Source organism: Procambarus clarkii, chromosome 71 (genome assembly GCF_040958095.1).
Source record: "Procambarus clarkii isolate CNS0578487 chromosome 71, FALCON_Pclarkii_2.0, whole genome shotgun sequence".
Classification (NCBI taxonomy): Eukaryota; Metazoa; Arthropoda; class Malacostraca; order Decapoda; family Cambaridae; genus Procambarus; species Procambarus clarkii.
This window is the reverse complement of record NC_091220.1, coordinates 28702047-28726349: the sequence shown is the minus strand read 5'-3', so window position 1 is coordinate 28726349 and position 24303 is coordinate 28702047.

Sequence of the window (24303 nt, the reverse complement as noted above, 5' to 3'; positions counted from 1 at the left end):
TTCCTTTATGTGATATAAACAAAATACCATCGAATTAGGCAATATTTTGCCGTTTTTCCACGTTTTTGTGAATTTTCAGTTTATTGTTATTAATTCATTAAATATACGAGAAAAATGATGCAAATACATAATTGATTAAAAATTAACTTTAAATACTTCATTTTCAATCAACCATTTGTTTCTCGTTAAAATGCTGAGTAGGATATTGAAAAGGGGAGAAGTTCGATTTTTATTGCATATATCCGACGTTTCAGCAGGATTATAGCGGTTTTACATGTACATCTTCCATCAGTATTACATCAGTATTTCCACGTTTTTGTTGTGAATTTTCAGTCTATGGGTATTAATTCATTAAATATACGATAAAAATTATGCAAACACATAATTGATTAGATAATAACCTTAAATACTTCATTTTCAATCATCTTTTTGTTTCTCCTTAAAATACTGAGTAAGATATTGGAAAGGGGAGAAGTTCGGTATTTATTGCATATGTCGACGTTTCAGCCGGATTAGAGTGGTTTTACGTGTACATCTTCCATCGGTAATATAAACGGAAAATCAACAACATTTTAGTTAATTCTAATGAAAACACATTGTTTTTTATCATTTGTATTTAAAACAACATTGTCATATGTCTTTTCTTGGATCTAAATAATACGAAACCTCGCTCTATGATTTGAAGGTAAAATCCTTAAATATGGTTAAATAGTGACTTTTTCACGTTTTTCATGTAGTTTGATATTACGTAAATATATTCATTTTTACCAATAGTTCGATACTATTTCATGTTGTATCACGATATGTGATTTGGCCTTCAATATCTAAGAATTTCGCATATTATTGCATTTTAAGCAAGTTTTCTTGCATTTTGTTTCGTACGAAAAATCATCGAATTTAGCAATATTTTGACGTTTATCATCCCCTTTTCCTCTAATGTGATTTAAACAAAATATCATTCGAATTAGACAATATTTTGCCGTTTTTCCACGCTTTTGTGAATTTTCAGTTTATGGGTATTAATTCAGTTATATATACGATATAAATGATGCAAACACATAATTGATTAGATAATAACCTTAATTACTTCATTTTCAATCATCTATTTGTTTCTCAGTTAAAATACTGAGTAAGATATTGAAAAGGGGAGAAGTTCTGTTTTTATTGCATATATCGACGTTTCAGTCGGAATTAGAGCGATTTTCCGTGTACATCTTCCATCGGTAATATAAACGGAAAATCAGGAACAGTTTAGTTAATGCTAATGAAAACACATTTAATTTTATCATTTGTATTGGAAACAACATTGTCATATGTCTTTTCTTGGATCTAAATAATACGAATCCTCGCTTCTATGATTTGAAGTTAAAATCCTCAAATATGGTTAAATAGGTGACTTTTTCACGTTTATCATGTAGTTTGATATTACAGTAAATATTCATTTTTACCAATATTTCGATACTATTTCATGTAGTATCACGATATGTGATTTGGCCTTCATATCTCAGAATGTCGCATAATATTGCATTTTAAGCAAGTTTTCTTGCATTTTGTTTCGTACGAAAAATCATCGAATTTAGCAATATTTTGACGTTTATCATCTCCTTTTCCTTTATGTGATATTAAACAAAATATCATCGAATTAGGCAATATTTTGCCGTTTTTCCACGTTTTTGTGAATTTTCAGTTTATGGTATTAATTCATTATTATATACGATAAAAATGATGCAAACACATAATTGATTAGATAATAACCTTAAATACTTAATTTTCAATCAATCTATTTGTTTCTTCGTTAAAATACTGAGTAAGATATTGAAAAGGGGAGAAGTTCTGTTTTTATTGCATATATCGACGTTTCAGCCGGAATAGAGATGTTTTCGTGTAACATCTTCCATCGGTAATATAAACGGAAAATCTAGGAACATTTTAGTTAATTCTAGTGAAAACACATTGATTTTTATCATTTGTATTGGAAACAACATTGTCATATGTCTTTTCGTGGATCTAAATAATACGAAACCTCGCTCTATGATTTGTAGTTAAAATTCATCTAATATGGTTAAATAGTGACCTTTTTTCACGTTTTTCATGTAGTGTGATACTTACGTAAATATATTCAGTTTTTACCAATATTTCAATACTAGTTTCATGTAGTATCACGATATGTGATTTGGCCTTCAAATCTCAGAATTTCGCATAATATTGCATCTTAAGCAAGTTTTCTTGCATTTTGTTTCGTACGAAAAATCATCGAATTTAGCAATATTTTGACGTTTATCAACTCCTTTTCCTTTATGTAATTTAAACAAAATATCATCGAATTAGGTAATATTTTGCCGTTTTCCACGTTTTTGTGAATTTTCAGTTTATGGGTATTAATTCATTATTTATATGATAAAAATGATGCAAACACATAATTGATTAGATAATAACCTTAAATACTTCATTTTCAATCATCTATTTGTTTCTCCTTAAAATACTGAGTAAGATATTGGAAAGGGGAGAAGTTCGGTATTTATTGCATATGTCGACGTTTCAGCCGGATTAGAGTGGTTTTACGTGTACATCTTCTATCGGTAATATAAACGGAAAATCAGACAACATTTTAGTTAATTCTAATGAAAACACATTGATTTTTATCATTTGTATTGGAAACAACATTGTCATATTTCTTTTCTTGGATCTAAATAATACGAAACCTCGCCCTAATGATTTGAAGTTAAAATCCTTAATATGGTAAAATAGTGACCTTTTTAACTGTTTTTCATGCAGTTTGATATTACGTAAATATATTCATTTTTACCAATATTTCGATACTATTTCATGTTGTATCACGATATGTGATTTGGCCTTCAAATCTCAGAATTTCGCATATTATTGCATTTTAAGCAAGTTTTCTTGCATTTTGTTTCGTACGAAAAATCATCGAATTTAGCAATATTTTGACGTTTATCATCCCCTTTTCCTCTAATGTGATTTAAACAAAATATCATCGAATTAGACAATATTTTGCCGTTTTTCCACGCTTTTGTGAATTTTCAGTTTATGGGTATTAATTCATTATATATACGATATAAATGATGCAAACACATAATTGATTAGATAATAACCTTAAATACTTCATTTTCAATCAACTATTTGTTTCTCGTTAAAATACTGAGTAAGATATTGAAAAGGGGAGAAGTTCTGATTTTATTGCATATATCGACGTTTCAGCCGGAATAGAGCGATTTTCGTGTACATCTTCCTATCGGTAATATAAACGGAAAATCAGGAACATTTTAGTTAATTCTAATGAAAACACATTTAATTTTATCATTTGTATTGGAAACAACATTGTCATATGTCTTTTCTTGGATCTAAATAATACGAAACCTCGCTTTATGATTTGTAAGTTAAAATCCTCAATATATGGTTAAATAGTGACTTTTTTCAAGTTTTTCATGTAGTGTGATATTTACGTAAATATATTCATTTTTACCAATATTTCGATACTATTTCATGTAGTATCACGATATGTGATTTGGCCTTAATATATCAGAATTTCGCACAATATTGCATTTTAAGCAAGTTTTCTTGCATTTTGTTTCGTACGAAAAATCATCGAATTTAGCAATATTTTCACTGTTCATCATCCCCTTTTCCTTTATGTGATTTAAACAAATTATCATCGAATTAGGCAATAATTTTCCATTTTTCCACGTTTTTGTGAATTTTCAGTTTATTGTTATTAATTCATTAAATATACGATAAAAATGATGCAAACACATAATGGATTAGAAATTAACCATAAATACTTCATTTTCAATCAACCATTTGTTTCTCGTAAAATACTGAGTAGGATATTGGAAAGGGGAGAAGTTCGGTTTTTATTGCATATATCGACGTTTCAGCCGGTTTAGAGCGGTTTTACGTGTACATCTTCCATCGGTAATATAAACGGAAAATCAGGAACATTTTAGTTAATTTCAAGGAAAACACATTGTTTATTATCATTTGTATTGGAAACAACATTGTCATGTCTTTTCTTAGATCTAAATAATACGAAACCTCGCTCTATGATTTGAAGTTAAAATCCACATATATGGTAAAATAGTGACTTTTTCACGTTTTTCATGTAGTTTGATATTACGTAAATATTCATTTTTACCAATATTTCGATACTATTTCATGTAGTATTACGATATGTGATTTGTCCTTCATATCTCAGAATGTCGCATAATATTGCATTTTAAGCAAGTTTTCTTCCATTTTGTTTCGTACGAAAAATCATCGAATTTAGCAATATTTTGACGTTTATCATCCCCTTTTCCTTGATGTGATTTAAACAAAATATCATCGAATTAGGCAATATTTTGCCGTTTTTCCACGCTTTTGTGAATTTTCAGTTTATGGTAATTAATTCATTATATATACGATATAAATGATGCAAACACATAATTGATTAGATAATAACCTTAAATACTTCATTTTCAATCATCTATTTGTTTCTGCATTAAAATACTGAGTAAGATATTGAAAAGGGGAGAAGTTCTGTTCTTATTGCATATATCGACGTTTCAGTCGGAATTAGAGATGTTTTCGTGTAACATCTTCCATCGGTAATATAAACAGAAAATCAGGAACAGTTTAGTTAACTTCTAGTGAAAACACATTGATTTTTATCATTTGTATTGGAAACAACATTGTCATATGTCTTTTCGTGGATCTAAATAATACGAATCCTCGCTCTATGATTTGTAGTTAAAATCCTCTAATATGATAAAATAGTGACTTTTTCACGTTATTCATGTAGTGTGATATTTACGTAAATATATTCAGTTTTTACCACTATTTCGATACTATTTCATGTAGTATCACGATATGTGATTTGGCCGTCAAATATCAGAATTTCGCATAATATTGCATTTTAAGCAAGTTTTCTTGCATTTTGTTTCGTACGAAAAATCATCGAATTTAGCAATATTTTGCCTGTTCATCATCCCCTTTTCCTTTATGTGATTTAAACAAAATATCATCGAATTAGGCAATATTTTGCCGTTTTTCGCCGTTTTCGTGAATTTTCATGTAATTGTTATTTATTCATTAAATATACGATAAAAATGATGCAAACACATAATTCATTAGAAATTAACCTTAAATACTTCATTTTCAATCAACCATTTGTTTCTCGTAAAATACTGAGTAGGATATTGGAAAGGGAGAGAAGTTCGGTTTTTATTGCATATATCGACGTTTCAGCCGGATTAGAGCGGTTTTACGTGTACATCTTCCATCGGTAATATAAACGGAAAATCAGGAACATTTTAGTTAATTTCTAATGAAAACACATTGTTTATTATCATTTGTATTGGAAACAACATTGTCTATGTCTTTTCTTGGATCTAAATAATACGAAACCTCGCTCTATGATTTAAAGTTAAAATCCACATATATGGATAAATAGTGACTTTTTTCACGTTTTTCATGTAGTTTGATATTACGTAAATATTCATTTTTACCAATATTTCGATACTATTTCATGTAGTATCACGATATGTGATTTGGCCTTCAAATCTCAGAATTTCGCATAATATTGCATTTTAAGCAAGTTTTCTTCCATTTTGTTTCGTACGAAAAATCATCGAATTTAGCAATATTTTGACGTTATCATCCCTTTTTCCTTTATGTGATTTAAACAAAATATCATCGAATTAGGCAATATTTTGCCGTTTTTCGCCGTTTTCGTGAATTTTCATTTAATTGTTATTAATTCATTAAATATACGATAAAAATGATGCAAACACATAATTCATTAGAAATTAACCTTAAATACTTCATTTTCAATCAACCATTTGTTTCTCGTTAAAATACTGAGTAGGATATTGAAAAGGAGAGAAGTTCGGTTATTATTGCATATATCGACGTTTCAGCCGGATTAGAGCGATTTTACGTGTACATCTTCCATTGGTAATATAAACGGAAAATCAGGAACATTTTAGTTAATTCTTATGAAAACACATTGGTTTTTATCATTTGTATTGGAAACAACATTGTTATATGTCTTTTCTTGGATCTAAATAATACGAAACCTCGCTCTATGATTTGAAGTTAAAATCCTCAAATATGGTTAAATAGTGACTTTTTTCACGTTTCTCATGTAGTTTGATATTGCATAAATATATTCATTTTTACCACTATTTCGATACTATTTCATGTAGTATCAAGATATGTGATTTGGCCTTGAAATCTCAGAATTTCGCATAATATTGCATTTAAGCAGTTTTTGCATTTTTCGTACGAAAAATCATCGAATTAGGCAATATTTTCACGTTCATCATCCTTTTTTTCTTTATGTGATTTAAACAAAATATCATCGAATTAGGCAATATTTTGCCGTTTTTCCACGTTTTTGTGAATTTTTATTTAATTGTTATTAATTCATTAAATATACGATAAAAATGATGCAAACACATAATTGATTAGAAATTAACCTTAAATATTTCATTTTCAATCAACCATTTGTTTCTCGTTAAAATACTGAGTAGGATACATAAAAGGGGAGAAGTTCGGTTATTATTGCATATATCGACGTTTCAGCCGGATTTGAGTGGTTTTACGTGTACATCTTCCATCGTTAATATAAACGGAAAAGCAACAACATTTTAGTTAATTCTAATGAAAACACATTGTTTTTTATCATTTGTATTGGAAACAACATTGGCATATGTCTTTTCTTGGATCTAAACAATACGAAACCTCGCTCTATGATTTGAAGTTAAAATCCTCAAATATGGTATAATAGTGACTTTTTCACGTTTTCCATGTAGTTTGATATTACGTAAATATATTCATTTTTACCAATATTTCGATACTATTTCATGTAGTATCGCGATATGTGATTTGGCCTTTAAATCTCAGAATGTCTCATAATATTGCATTTTAAGCAAGTTTTCTTGCATTTTGTTTCGTACGAAAAATCATCGAGTTTAGCAATATTTTGACGTTTATCATCCCCTTTTCCTCTATGTGATTTAAACAAAATATCATCGAATTAGGCAATATTTTGCCGTTTTTCCACGTTTTTGTGAATTTTAAGTTTATTGTTATTAATTCATTATATATACGATAAAATTGGTGCAAACACATAATTGATTAGAAATTAACCTTAAATACTTCATTTTCAATCAACCATTTGTTTCTCGTAAAATACTGAGTAGGATATTGAAAAGGGGAGAAGTTCGGTTTTCATTGCATATATATCGACGTTTCAGGCGGATTAGAGCGGTTTTACGTGTACATCTTCCATCGGTAATATAAACGGAAAATCAGGTACATTTTAGTTAATTTCAAGGAAAACACATTGTTTATTATCATTTGTATTGGAAACAACATTGTCATGTCTTTTCTTGGATCTAAATAATACGAAACCTCGCTCTATGATTTGAAGTTAAAATCCTCAAATATGGTTAAATAGTGACTTTTTTCACGTTTCTCATGTAGTTTGATATTGCATAAATATATTCATTTATACCACTATTTCGATACTATTTCATGTAGTATCACGATTTGTGATTTGGCCTTCAAATCTCAGAATTTTGCATAATATTGCATTTTAAGCAAGTTTTCTTGCATTTTGTTTCGTTCGAAAAATCATCTTATTTAGCAATATTTTGACGTTTATCATCTCCTTTTCCTTTATGTAATATAAACAAAATATCATCGAATTAAGCAAAATTTTCCGTTTTTCCACGTTTTTGTGAATTTTCAGTCTATAGGTATAAATTCATTATATATACGATAAATATGATGCAAACATATAATTGATTAGATAATAACCTTAAATACTTAATTTTCAATCATCTATTTGTTTCTTTTTAAAATACTGAGAAAGATATTGAAAAGGGGAGAAGTTCTGTTTTTTTTGCATATATCGACGTTTCAGCCGGAATAGAGATGTTTTCGTGTACATCTTCCATAGGTAATATAAACGGAAAATCAGGAACATTTTAGTTAATTCTAGTGAAAACACATTGATTTTCATCATGTGTACTGCAAACAACATTGTCATATGTCTTTCCGTGGATCTAAATAATACGAAACCTCGCTCTATGATTAGTAGTTAAAATCTTCATATATGGTAAAATAGTGAATTTTTTCACGTTTTTCATGTAGTGTGATTTGACGTAAATATATTCGTTTTTACCAATATTTCGATCCTGTTTCATGTTGTTTACGATATGTGATTTGGCCGTCAAATATCAGAATTTCGCATAATATTGCATTTTAAGCAAGTTTTCTTGCATTTTGTTTCGTACGAAAAATCATCGAATTTAGCAATATTTTGACGTTTATCATCCCCTTTTCTTTATGTGATATAAACAAAATATCATCGAATTAGGCAATATTTGGCCGTTTTTCCACGTTTTTGTGAATTGTCAGTTTATTGTTATTAATTCATTAAATATACGATAAAAATGATGCAAACACATAATTGATTAAAAATTACCCTTAAATACTTCATTTTCAATCAACCATTTGTTTCTCGTTAAAATACTGAGTAGGATATTGAAAAGGGGAGAATGTTCGGTTTTTATTGCATATATCAATGTTTCAGCCGGATTATAGCGGTTTTACGTGTACATCTTCCATCAGTAATATAAACAGAAAATCAGGAACATTTTAGTTCATTTTAATGAAAACACATTGGTTTTATCATTTGTATTGGAAACAACATTGTCATATGTCTTTTATTGGATCTAAATAATACGAAACCTCGCTATATGATTTGAAGTTAAAATCCTCAAATATGGTAAAATAGTGACTTTTTCCACGTTTTTCATGTAGCAATTTGGGTATTAATATTACGTAAATACATTCATTTACGTAATACGTAAATATTACGGTAGATATTACGTAAATATATTAATTTTTACCAATATTTCAATACTATTTCATGTAGTATCACGATATGTGATTTGGCCTTCAAATCTCAGAATTTCGCGTAATATTGCATTTTAAGCAAGTTTTCTTGCATTTTGTTTCGTACGAAAAAGCATCGAATTTAGCAATATTTTGACGTAAATATATAAATACTGTTACACTCCCAATATCGGCATCATGACTATTACACTCCCAACATAGTCATCATGACTATTACTCTCCCAACGTCGTCATCATGACTATTACTCTCCCAACATCATCATCAGTACTATTACACCCCCATCATGGTCGTCATGACTATTACACTCCCAACATCGTCATCATGACTATAAAACCTCAACATAGTCATCATGACTATTACACTTCCATCATAGTCAACATGACTATTACATTCCCATCACAGTCATCATGACTATTACATTCCCATCATAGTCATCATGACTAATACTCTCCCAACGTCGTCATCATGACTATTACTCTCCCAACATCGTCATCATGACAATAACATTCCCAACATAGTCATCATGACTATTACTCTCCGAACATCGTCATCATTACTATTACTCTCCCAACATCGTCATCACGAATATTATTCCCCCAACATCGTCATCATGACTATTACACTCCCAACATCGTTCTCAAGACTCTTGCAAACCAAACAAAGTCATCATGACTATTATACTCCCAACATCGTGATCAAGACTATTACACTCCCAACATAGTCATCATGAACATTACACTCCCAACATAGTCATTATTACTATTACACTCCCAACATCGTCATCATGAACATTACACTCAAAACATGGTCGTCATGACTATTACACTCCCAACATCGTCATCATGACTATAAAACCTCAACATAGTCATCATGACTATTACACTTCCGTCATAGTCAACATGACTATTACATTCCCATCACAGACATCATGACTATTACATTCCCATCATAGTCATCATGACTAATACTCTCCCAACGTCGTCATCATGACTATTACTCTCCCAACATCATCATCAGTACTATTACACTCCCATCACAGTCATCATGACTATTACACTCCCATCATAGTCATCATGACTATTACATTCCCATCATCGTCATCATGACTATTACACCCACAACATAGTCATCATTACTATTACTCTCCCAACATCGTCATCATGACTATAAAATCTTAACATAGTCATCATGACTCTTACACTCACCTCCTAGTCAACATGACTATTACATTCCCAACATCGTCGTCATGACAATAACACTCCCAACATAGTCATCATGACTCTTCCTCTCCAAACATCGTCATCAAGACTACTGCACACCCAACAAAGTCATCATGACTATTACACTCCCAACATCGTGATCAAGACTATTACACTCCCAACATCGTTATCAAGACTATTACACTCCCAACATCGGGATCAAGACTATTACACTTCCAACATCGTCATCATGACTATAACACTCCATTCATAGTCATCATAACTATTACTCTTCCAACATCGTCATCATGACTAATACTCCCCCAAGATAGTCATCATGATTATTACACTCCCAACATCGTCATCATGACTATTACACCCCCAACATAGTCATCATTACTTTTACACTCCCAACATCGTCATCATGACTATAACACTCTCATCATAGTCATCATGACTATTTCTCTCCCAACGTCATCATCCTGACTATTACTCTCTCAACATAGTCATCAGTACTATTACACCCCCATCATAGTCGTCATATCTATTACTTTCCCAACATCGTCATCATGACAATTACTCCCCGAACATCGTCAACATGACAATAATAACACTCCCAACATAGTCAACATTACTATTGATCTCCCTACATCGTCATCATGACAATAACACTCCCAACATAGTCATCATCATGACTATTACTCTCCCAACATCGTCATCATGACTATTATTGCCCCCAACATCGTCATCATAACAATTACATTGCCAACATAGTCATCATTACTATTACACTCCCAACATCGTCATCATGACAATAACAATCCCAACATAGTCATCATGACTATTCCTCTCCGAACACCGTCATCATTACCATTACTCTCCCAACATTGTCATCATGACTATTATTCCCCAAACATCGTCATCATAACAATTACACTGCCAACATAGTCATCATGACAATTACACTCCCAACATCGTGAACAAGCCTATTACTCTCCCAACATAGTCATCATGACTGTTACACTCCCAACATCAGCATGATGACTATTACATCGTCATCATGAATATTACACCTCCAACATAGATATTATTACTATTACACTCCCAACATCGTCATCATGACTATAACACTCCTATCATAGTCACCATAACTATTACTCCTCCAACATCGTCATCATGACTAATACTCCCCCAACATCGTCATCATGACAATTACACTGCCAACATAGTCATCATGACTATTACACTTCCAACATCGTCATCATGACGATTACACCCCCAACACAGTCATCATGACTATTATACTCCCAACATCGTCATCATGACTATAACACTCCCATCATAGTCATCATGACTATTTCTCTCCCAACGTCATCATCATGACTATTACTCTCCCAACATGGTCATCAGTACTATTACACCCTCACCATAGTCATCATTACTATTACACTCCCAACATCGTCATCATGACAATAACACTCCCAACATAGTCATCATGACATTTACTCTCCCAACATCGTCATCATGACTATTACTCCCCGAACATCGTCAACATGACAATTACACTGCCAACATAGTCGTCATGACTATTACACTCCCTACATCGTTCTCAAGACTATTGCACACCTAACAAAGTCATCATGACTATTACACACCCAACATCGTGATCAAGACTATTACACTCCCAACATAGTCATAATGACTGTTACACTCGCAATATCGGCATTATGACTATTACATCGTCATCATGAATATTACACTCCCAACATCGTCATAGTGACTATTACACTTCCAACACAGTCATCATGACTATTACACTCCTAACATCGTGATCAAGACTATTACACTCCCAACATAGTCATAATGACTGTCACACTCCCAATATCGGCATCATGACTATTACATCGTCATCATGAATATTACACTCCCAACATCGTGATCATGCCTATTACACTCCAACATAGTCATCATTACTATTACACTCCCAACATCGTCATCAGTACTATTACACCCCCATCATAGTCGGCATGACAATTACACTTCCAAGATCGTCATTGTGACGATTACACCCCCAACACAGTCATCACGACTATTACACTCCCAACATCGTCATCATGACAATAACATTCCCAACATAATCATCATGACTATTACTCTCCGAACATCGTCATCATTACTATTACTCTCCCAACATCGTCATCATGACTATTATTCCCCCCAACATCGTCATCATGACTATTACACTCCCAACATCGTTCTCAAGACTATTGCACACCTTACAAAGTCATCATGACTATTACACTCCCAAAATCGTGATCAACACTATTACACTCCCAACATAGTCATTATTACTATTACACTCCCAACATCGTCATCATGACTATAACACTCCCATCATCGTCATCATAACTATAACTCATCCAACATCGTTATCATGACAATGACTCCCCCAATATCGTCATCATGACAATTACCCTGCCAACATCGTCATCATGACTATTACACCCCCAACATAGTCATCATTACCATTACACTCCCAACATCGTCATCATGACTATTATACTCCCATCATAGTCATCATGACTATTACTCTCCCAACGTCGTCATCATGACTATTACTCTCCCAACATCATCATCAGTACTATTACACCCCCATCATGGTCGTCATGACTATTACACTCCCAACATCGTCATCATGACTATAAAACCTCAACATAGTCATCATGACTATTACACTTCCATCATAGTCAACATGACTATTACATTCCCATCACAGTCATCATGACTATTACATTCCCATCATAGTCATCATGACTAATACTCTCCCAACGTCGTCATCATGACTATTACTCTCCCAACATCGTCAATCATGACAATAACATTCCAACATAGTCATCATGACTATTACTCTCCGAACATCGTCATCATTACTATTACTCTCCCAACATCGTCATCACGACTATTATTCCCCCCAACGTCGTCATCATGACTATTACACTCCCAACATCGTTCTCAAGACTCTTGCAAACCAAACAAAGTCATCATGACTATTATACTCCCAACATCGTGATCAAGACTATTACACTCCCAACATAGTCATCATGAATATTACACTCCCAACATAGTCATTATTACTATTACACTCCCAACATCGTCATCATGAACATTACACTCCCAACATAGTCATTATTACTATTACACTCCCATCATAGTCATCATAACTATAACTCTTCCAACATCGTTATCATGACTATGACTCTCCCAATATCGTCATCATGACAATTACACTGCCAACATCGTCATCGTGACTATTACACCCCCAACATAGTCATCATTACCATTACACTCCCAACATCGTCATCATGACTATTACACTCCCATCATAGTCATCATGACTATTACTCTCCCAACGTCGTCATCATGACTATTACTCTCCCAACATCATCATCAGTACTATTACACCCCCATCATGGTCGTCATGACTATTACACTCCCAACATCGTCATCATGACTATAAAACCTCAACATAGTCATCATGACTATTACACTTCCATCATAGTCAACATGACTATTACATTCCCATCACAGTCATCATGACTATTACATTCCCATCATAGTCATCATGACTAATACTCTCCCAACATCGTCATCATGACTATTACTCTCCCAACATCGTCATCATGACAATAACATTCCCAACATACTCATCATGACTATTACTCTCTGAACATCGTCATCATTATTATTACTCTCCCAACATCGTCATCATGACTATTATTCCCCCCAACATCGTCATCATGACTATTACACTCCCAACATCGTTCTCAAGACTCTTGCAAACCAAACAAAGTCATCATGACTATTATACTCCCAACATCGTGATCAAGACTATTACACTCCCAACATAGTCATCATGAACATTACACTCCCAACATAGTCATTATTACTATTACACTCCCAACATCGTCATCATGAACATTACACTCCCAACATAGTCATTATTACTATTACACTCCCATCATAGTCATCATAACTATAACTCTTCCAACATCGTTATCATGACTATGACTCCCCCAACATCGTCATCATGACAATTACACTGCCAACATCGTCATCATGACTATTACACCCCCAACATAGTCATCATTACCATTACACTCGTCATGACTATTACACTTCCAACATCGTCATCATCTTGAGGTTATCTTGAGATGATTTCGGGGCTTTAGTGTCCCCGCGGCCCGGTCCTCGACCAGGCCTCCACCCCCAGGAAGCAGCCCGTGACAGCTGACTAACTCCCAGGTACCTATTTACTGCTAGGTAACAGGGCATTCAGGGTGAAAGAAACTTTTGCCCATTTGTTTCTGCCTCGTGCGGGAATCGAACCCGCGCCACAGAATTACGAGTCCTGCGCGCTATCCACCAGGCTACGAGGCCCCCCATTACGAGGCCCCCCCCCCTATTACACCCCATCATGACTATAAAACCTCAACATAGTCATCATGACTATTACACTTCCATCATAGTCAACATGACTATTACATTCCCATAACAGTCATCATGACTATTACATTCCCATCATAGTCATCATGACTATTACATTCCCATCATCGTCATCATGACTATTACACTCCCATCATAGTCAACATGACTATTACATTTCCAACATCGTCATCATGACAATAACACTCCGAACATCGTCATCAAGACTATTGCACACCCACCAAAGTCATCATGACTATATCACTCCCAACATCGTTCTCAAGACTTACACCCCCAACATAGTCATCCTGACTATTATACTCCCAACATCGTCATCATGATAATAACACTCCCAACATAGTCATCATGACTATTACTCTCCGAACATCGTCATCATTACTATTACTCTCCCAACATCGTCATCATGACTATTACTCCCCCAACATCGTCAACATGACAATTACACTGCCAACATAGTCGTCATGACGATTACACTCCCAACATCGGTATCATGCCTATTACACCCCAACATAGTCATCATTACTATTACACTCCCAACATCGTCATCATGACTATAACACTCCCATCACAGTCATCATGACTATTACTCTTCCATCGTCGTCATCGTGACTATTACCCTCCCAACATCGTCGTCATAAGTATTACACTCCCAAGATCGTCATCATGACTATAAAACCTTAACATAGTCATCATGACTATTACATTAACATTACAGTCATCATGACTCTTACACTCCCAACAAAGTTATCATGACTATTACACTCCCAACATCGTCGTCATGAGAATTACTCTCCCAACATAGTCATCATGACAATTACACTCCTACCATCGTCATCATGACGATATTACTCTCCCAACATAGTCATCATGACTATTACACGTCTATCATAGTCATATTGACTATTACACGTCTATCATAGTCATCATGACTATTACACTCCCAACATCGTCATCAGTATTATTACACCCCCATAATAGTCGTCATGACTATTACACTCGCAACATAGTCGTCATGACTATTACTCTCCCAACATCGTCATCAGTACTATTACACCCCCATAATTGTCGTCATGACTATTACACTCCCAACATAGTCATCATGAACATTACTCTCCCAACATAGTCGTCATGACTATTACACTCCGAACATCGTCATCATGACTATTACACCCCCAACATAGTCATCATGACTATTATACTCCCAACATCGTCATCATGACTATTACACCCCCAACATAGTCATCATTACTATTACACTCCCAACATCGTCATCATGACAATAACACTCCTAACATAGTCATCATGACTATTACTCTCCCAACATCGTCATCAGTATTATTACACCCCCATCATAGTTGTCATGACTATTACACTACCAACATCACCATCATGACAATTACACCCCCCAACATAGTCATCATGACTATTATACACCAATCATCGTCATAATGACTATTACACCCCAAACATCGTTCATCAATGACTATTACTCCCCGAACATCGTCAACATGACAATTACACTGCCAACATAGTCGTCATGAATATTACACTCCCTACATCGTTCTCACGACTATTGCACACCTAACAAAGTCATCATGAATATTACACTCCCAACATCGTGATCAAGACTATTACACTCCCAACATAGTCATAATGACTGTTACACTCCCAATATCAGCATCATGACTATTACATCATCATCATGAATATTACACTCCCAACATCGTCATAATGACAATTACACCCCAAACATCGTCATCATGACTATTACTCCCCGAGCATCGTCAACATGACAATTACACTGCCAACATAGTCGTCATGAATATTACACTCCCTACATCGTTCTCACGACTATTGCACACCTAACAAAGTCATCATGACTATTACACTCCCAACATCGTGATCATGCCTATTACACTCCAACATAGTCATCATTACTATTACACTCCCAACATCGTCATCAGTACTATTACACCCCCATCATAGTCGGCATGACAATTACACTTCCAAGATCGTCATCGTGACGATTACACCCCCAACACAGTCATCATGACTATTACACTCCCAACATCGTCATCATGACTATAACATTCCCAACATAGTCATCATGACTACCCGCCAAACACACACCGAAACTACGACGTTGGTACAACGTTTGAACAAGTTTTAACACCTCCTAACCAGTTATAACAACCAATTTAGCAAGTTGTAACAACGTTCTTATACGTCATAAACACTTTAAGCCAAGAAGTAACAACTTTATTACAAGTTGTAACAAGCGGTAAATAGAGACAGTTACGGTTTGTGTTTCCAGGGTATTACTCTCCGAACATCGTCATCATTACTATTACTCTCCCAACATCGTCATCATGACTATTATTTCCCCCAACATCGTCATCATGACTATTACACTCCCAACATCACCATCATGACAATTACACCCCCCCCCAACATAGTCATCATGACTATTATAAACCAATCATCCTCATAATGACTATTACACCCCAAACATAGTCGTCATGACTATAACTCCCCCCAACATCGTCATCATGACAATTACACTGCCAACATAGTCGTCATGACTATTACACCCCAAACATAGTCATCATGACTATTATACTCTCATCATCGTCGTCATGACTATTACACCCCTAACATTGTCATCATTACTATTACACTCCCAACATCGTGATCAAGACTTCTACACTCCCAACATAGTCATCAATACTGTTACGCTCCCAAGATCGTCATCATGCCTATTACATCGTCATCATGATTATTACATCGTCATCATGATTATTACATCGTCATCATGAATATTACACTCCCAACATTGTCGTCATGACTATTACACTCCCAACATAGTCATCATGACTATTACTCTTCGAACATCGTCATCGTTACTATTACTCTCCCAACATCGTCATCATGACTATTACTCCTCTAACATCGTCATCATGACAATTATACTGCCAATATAGTTGTCATGACTTATACTTCCAACATCGTCATCAAGACTATTGCAAAGCCAACAAAGTCATCATGACTATTACACTCCCAACATCGTGATCAAGGCTATTACACTCCCAACATAGTCATCATGACTATTATACTGCTATCATCGTCATCATGACTATTTCTCTCCCAACGTCGTCATCACGACTATTACTCTCCCAATATTGTCATCAGTACTATGACACCTCCGTCATAGTCGGCATGACTATTACACTTCCAACATCGTGATCATGACTATTGGGATGACACCCAATTACACACACCTAAAGATTACACCCCCAACATTGTCATCATGACTATTATACTCCCAACATCGTGATCATGACTATTACACTCCCAACATAGTCATCATGACTATTACACCCCGAACATAGTCATCATTACTATTACACTCCCAACATCGTCATCATGACAATAACTTTCTCAATATAGTCATCATGACTATTACACTCCCAATATCGTCATCAAGACTATTGCACACCCAAGAAAGTCATCATGACTATTACACTCCCAACATTGGCATCATGACAATCACATCGTCATCTTGACAATTACATCGTCATCATGAATATTACACCCCCAACATCGTTGTCATGACTATTACAGTCCCAACATAGTCATCATTACTATTACACTCCCAACATAGTCATCATGACTATTACTCTCTCATCGTCGTTATCATGACTATTACTCTCCCAACATCGTTATCAGTACTATTACACCTTCATCATAGTCGTCATGACTATTACACTCCCAACATCGTCGTCATAACTATTACTCTCCCAACATCGTCATCAGTACTGTTACACCTCCATCAAAGTCATCATGACTATTACAATCCCATCATAGTCATCATGACTATTAAACTCCCAACATCGTCTTCATGACAATTACTCTCCCAACATAGTCATCATTACTATTACACTCGAAACATCGTCATCGTGACAATAACACTCCCAACATAGTCATCATGACTATTCCTCTCCGAACGTCGTCATCATGACTATTACATCGTCATCATGAATATTACACTCCCATTATCGTCGTCATGACTATTACACTTCAAACATCGTCATCATGACTATTCCTCTCCGAACATCGTCATCATTACTATTACTCTCCCAACATCGTCATCATGACTATTAGTCTCCCAACGTCATTATCATGACTATTACTCTCCCGACAGCGTCATCATTACTATTACACCCCAATCATAGTCGTCATGACTATTACACTCCCAACATCGTCGTCACAACTACTACACTCCCAACATAGTCATCATGACTATTACACTCTCAGCATAGTTATCATAAGTATTACACTCCGAACATAATCATGATGACTATTCCAACATGGAAATGCCTGGTAATAATTCCCAGCATCATCATCGGTACAAAAAGTTAAAAAAACAAAAACGATTATGTACTGTAGTTCGGGTAACACCATCACCACCACTACTTGCGGGCTGTTCATGCGCGTGCCACCTCTTGGGTGGCTTAATCTTCATCAATCTTCACCACCACTATCATTTCCCACCCCCCCCCCCCCTTCACTCCCCGATGGTGACCATTTACACCATCACAACTAAAACCACTATTCCCACCCATAGCCTCGCACAATGACTGGTTAGTATTACTATATTGCCAGTTAACTATATTTTGTGTTATCTAGGATATAATTTTGGGTAGTAGTGCTGGATGGTATAGGCTTAGTAGGAATCATAATAATTATATCTCTCCCGTGACCAAGTAGATAGAGCGACAGGGTTCCAGTCCCTCCTAAGGCAGAAAAAATGAGGTGTCTTCCAGTGACAGTCTGCGTGTCCTCGGGCTCTCCCAGGGTGTTTGAAGTATACACAATGAGGCCTGGGGAGTGGGAGAGGTATGCTGCAGTTGAGCAGCAATACACAGTACTCGACGCACAGAAACAACTTGCTGCTCTCGCCCTCGGCAAACGTGAGACAAAGGTGTTACAACGTAAAAATAAGGACAAAAAAAATGAAGTAAAAGAGCGCCGCCAGAGGATGGTGAGGATTACACTGGATAACGGGAAGGTTCCCCCACGCCACCCTCCTCCCACCCGCGCCATCGTCTCCCACTGAACACTGCGAGAATGCAGGATTTACATTATTTAATTTAATTTAATTTATTTTAATTTTAAAGTGGACTGCTTTTTAATATTTACCCTAATAGGTGTTTATCCATGCACGTAGCGAGCCTTTAACTGTACATATAGCTTATATAACAATTGGTGGTTATAAATAAACTACAGTATAATGTGTGTTAGTTTTATTGTAACCGTATAATGGGTTAGTGTAACTAGTAAAAAAGTCTATTGGGGAAGCCAGAGCATGCAAGGTGTCTGTGGTGTCTTGTAGTTGGTACAGTTCTCTTTGACTTCTCATGGATAACAAGCTTACCTGCCAACAAGTTAGGCTATAACACTTGCACTAACATGTAAAGTACAGGTGAGACACATGAAATGAAAAGTGTAATAATAATAATGATGATTACTTTTTGTTTCGGATTGATCTACTACATAACAGCAATGAACTATCTAATATTCTCGGACTGGACGGTAGAGCGACGGTCTCGCTTCTTGCACTTCAGCGTTCAATCCCTGACCGTCCAAGAATGAGACCGGTACCACCTTACACCATCATCAATGACCACTGTACTTCCTTACACCATCAACAATAACCACTGTACTGTCTTACACCTTCAACAATGACCACTGTACTTCCTTACACCATCAACAATGACCACTGTACTGTCTTACACCTTCAACAATGACCACTGTACTTCCTTACACCATCAACAATGACCACTGTACTGTCACACACCATCAACAATGACCACTGTACTGCCTTACACTATCAACAATGACCACTGTACTGCCTTACACCTTCAACAATGACCACTGTACTTCCTTACACTATCAACAATGACCACTGTACTGTCTTACACCATCAACAATGACCACTGTACTGTCTTACACCTTCAACAATGACCACTGTACTGCCTTACACCTTCAACAATGACCACTGTACTTCCTTACACCATCAACAATGACCACTGTACTACCTTACACCATCAACAATGACCACTGTACTGCCTTACACCATCAACAATGACCACTGTACTGCCTTACACCTTCAACAATGACCACTGTACTGCCTTACACCATCAACAATGACCACTGTACTGCCTTACACCGTCAACAATGACCACTGTACTGCCTTACACCATCAACAATGACCATTGTATGGCCTTACATCATCAACAATGACCTCTGTATGCCTTACACCATCAACAATGGTGTATTCCAGCATAGTTGAGGCAGTGTATAGTGGGAAGGTTTGTTACGTTGTAAACCTTGACTTTAGAAAAGCTTTTGATACAGTGCCACATGAAATATTGATTAAAAAATAGAAGCGCGTGGTACTGGGGGGACTATATTAAGTTGGATTAGGGCAAGACTGTTGAAAAGAAAACAAAGAGTTAGAATAAGTGGAGTTAAGTCAGAATGGAAAATGCTGAAAATGGAGTGCCTCACGACTCTTTCCTGCGACCTCTTGTTTTATTATTGAAATGATTTAGGTTCAGGTATGAGCAGCATTATTTGGAAATTTGTCGATGATACGAAAATCGGGAGGGAGATAAACACGGAAAAATACTCACTATCACTTCAAGACGATATAAATAGAGTTTTGAATTGGTTAAAAGATTGGCAGATACCGTTTCTTCTTCTTTTTCGCGATACGTGCAGTTTGCATGAAGGTTTTTCCTCCCGTTCATTGCAAGAGTGGTGATTTTGAAAGATGTGACACTCACAGTGGGACATCAATGTTTATAATTTGGCAGAGATTGGAAATTATTGATGTCTTCTATTTGAGTGAGAATAATGAGAAAATTAAATATGAGTGGATATGGACTCATGATGGTAAGGATGAGGAGCTGTGTTAATGGTGGTATTACAGTCTCCGTGGTGTAGTGGTAAGACACTCGCCTGGCGTTCCGCGAGCGCTATGTCATGGGTTCGTATCCTGGCCGGGGAGGATTTACTGGGCGCAATTCCTTAACTGTAGCCTCTGTTTAACGCAACAGTAAAATGTGTACTTGGATGAAAAAACGATTCTTCGCGGCCGGGGATCGTATTCCAGGGACCATAGGATTAAGGACTTGCCCGAAACGCTACGCGTACTAGTGGCTGTACAAGAATGTAACAACTCTTGTATATATCTCAAAAAAAAAAAAAAAGTGTTGCTGTTCAAGGAAAAGTGTGTGGTTCAGTCAAGAGAGTGAGTTTGAGTTTGTGAGTCGAATTATGTTTGGGGATAAGTCACTAGTCAGATAAGTTAGAATAGATTATAATAGGGTAAGGAGGAGTACATTAAGTAACATGGGGTTCATGTGTGTAAGATTTGGTTAGGTTAACCTAAGTTAGTGAACTTAACCTAACCTAATTTTAAGGTAAAATAGGATAGGTTGAGGTAGGTTAGTTCAAGATGGGTTGTGTGGGTATTAATTCATCATATATACGATAAAAATGATGCAAACACATAATTGATTAGATAATAACCTTAAATACTTCATTTTCAATCAACTATTTGTTTCTCGTTAAAATACTGAGTAAGATATTGAAAACGGGAGAAGTTCTGTTTTTATTGCATATATCGACGTTTCAGCCGGAATAGACATGTTTTCGTGTACATCTTCCATCGGTAATATAAACGAAAAATCAGGAACATTTTAGTTAATTCTAATGAAAACACATTGGTTTTTATCATTTGTATTGGAAACAACATTGTCATATGTCTTTTCTTGGATCTAAATAATACGAAACCTCGCTCTATGATTTGAAGTTAAAATCCTCAAATATGGTTAAATAGTGACTTTTTCACGTTTTTCATGTAGTTTAATATTACGTAAATATATTCATTTTTACCAATAGTTCGATACTATTTCATGTTGTATCACGATATGTGATTTGGCCTTCAAATATCAAAATTTCGCATAATATTGCATTTCAAGCAAGTTTTCTGTAACAGGGGGGGGGGGGTTGATCGGGAAATTAGTATAAGTGAAGTACAGGTAGAAGGAGAGAGAAGGAGAAAGAGGAGGAGGGATGAAGAGAGGGGATGGGTGGATAGAACACGGGGGAGGGGCGAGCAGGAACTGAGGTAGAGAGAGGCGAGCGGGAATAGAAAACGGGAAGCGAACGGGAAGCAGGGAGGCAGAGGGGAGAGAATGAACGAGGTGGAGTAGAGTGATGTAGGAGCAATAAGAAGGGTAGGGGGAGTGGGCTGATTTTATTCTACTCTATCTATGATGTTATGCTATACTGATATTCCAAGATGTTCTGATGTTTGCTGCCACCACCTGTCATTGAATCTAAATTCACTTCCACTTAAACAATGCGACAGGAACACTGCTTAATTTAGTTATCTCTCACGTGTTCATCAAGATATCTCTCCAGCCTTAACTCTTACTGGAGTGGACATTGATTCAAAAAGAGGACTAAACAAAAGTCAAGTTTGTTATTCTACACCGAGATGTTTATTACCAAATTATTTCATTATTCCAAATTCCAGTAATTGATATTTAACACTGACATTCTATTATTTAACACAATATTGACCAAAGAAAAAGGGGGGGGGGGGATCACCCTCTCCATACACGCAGACACCATACATGGCTAAATGGTTCAGACTCCACTAGCTCGTCAACACTAAGACACCCAATCAAGACAATGCATTACTGACACTCTTACCTCACAACTCAGACGGAAACACCCTGAGGGTGCCTGGGGGTGTCACCCGTCAGGGTGAGGAAGACTGGCTGGTCACCTTCTCTCTCTGTAAGGCGGTCGCTAACTGAATCTTCCAGCCCTCCCCAACGTGGGGAAAGCTGTGTACTCTCTTCCTCATGCCCAAATAAGGCCTGAGAAGCAAAACTAACCCTTATAGGACCCAGGCGGGTCCTGCAGTACACAAGGCACCTCTTTGTTCAAGAGTACTAGCCAGGCCGGTCACCCTCCCTCGTACCGCGCGCCTCCTTGCCAACACACACACACACACGCACGCACACATACACACACCCACAATTATACATGAAAGAGTGCAAAATACTTGCACTGTTACATATCCCCCTATCTCCCCCAAAATGAAGCTTTTTGTAGTGGGATCCAATCAAGATTGAATCACACTCGAAAACTTCATTTAGTGGAGACATAAAATAAAAAGTCAGAATAAACATGTCAACAAGGTGCAAAAAAAAAAAAAAATACAAGAAAATACATCCTAAGTAAAAGAAATAATGACAAAATCCTAGCTAAAATATTTCAGTTCAATTTTCACTGGGTCTATTTTTTAAACAAAATTTTTTTTCAGTATTTTCCAGTAGACTAAATTGTCTTTTAAAAGTCTCTGAAGATGTGGAACTGGGAAACACAATTTGCAGGTAGGAATGAGGGTCGTAGTAATGCTTCCCGATTCATCCGCTTCCGGATGCTGCTCCTTCAGGCGCCACAACAACGCTGTTAACCGGGGTCAGAGCCAAGAGCCTACTAGGTGCACTATACCGCTTACTCGGCAGCCCCCGTCACGTCAGGGTCAGCCCACGCCGAGCATCTACTGGCCAGCGTTTTTGGGGTCCTGGC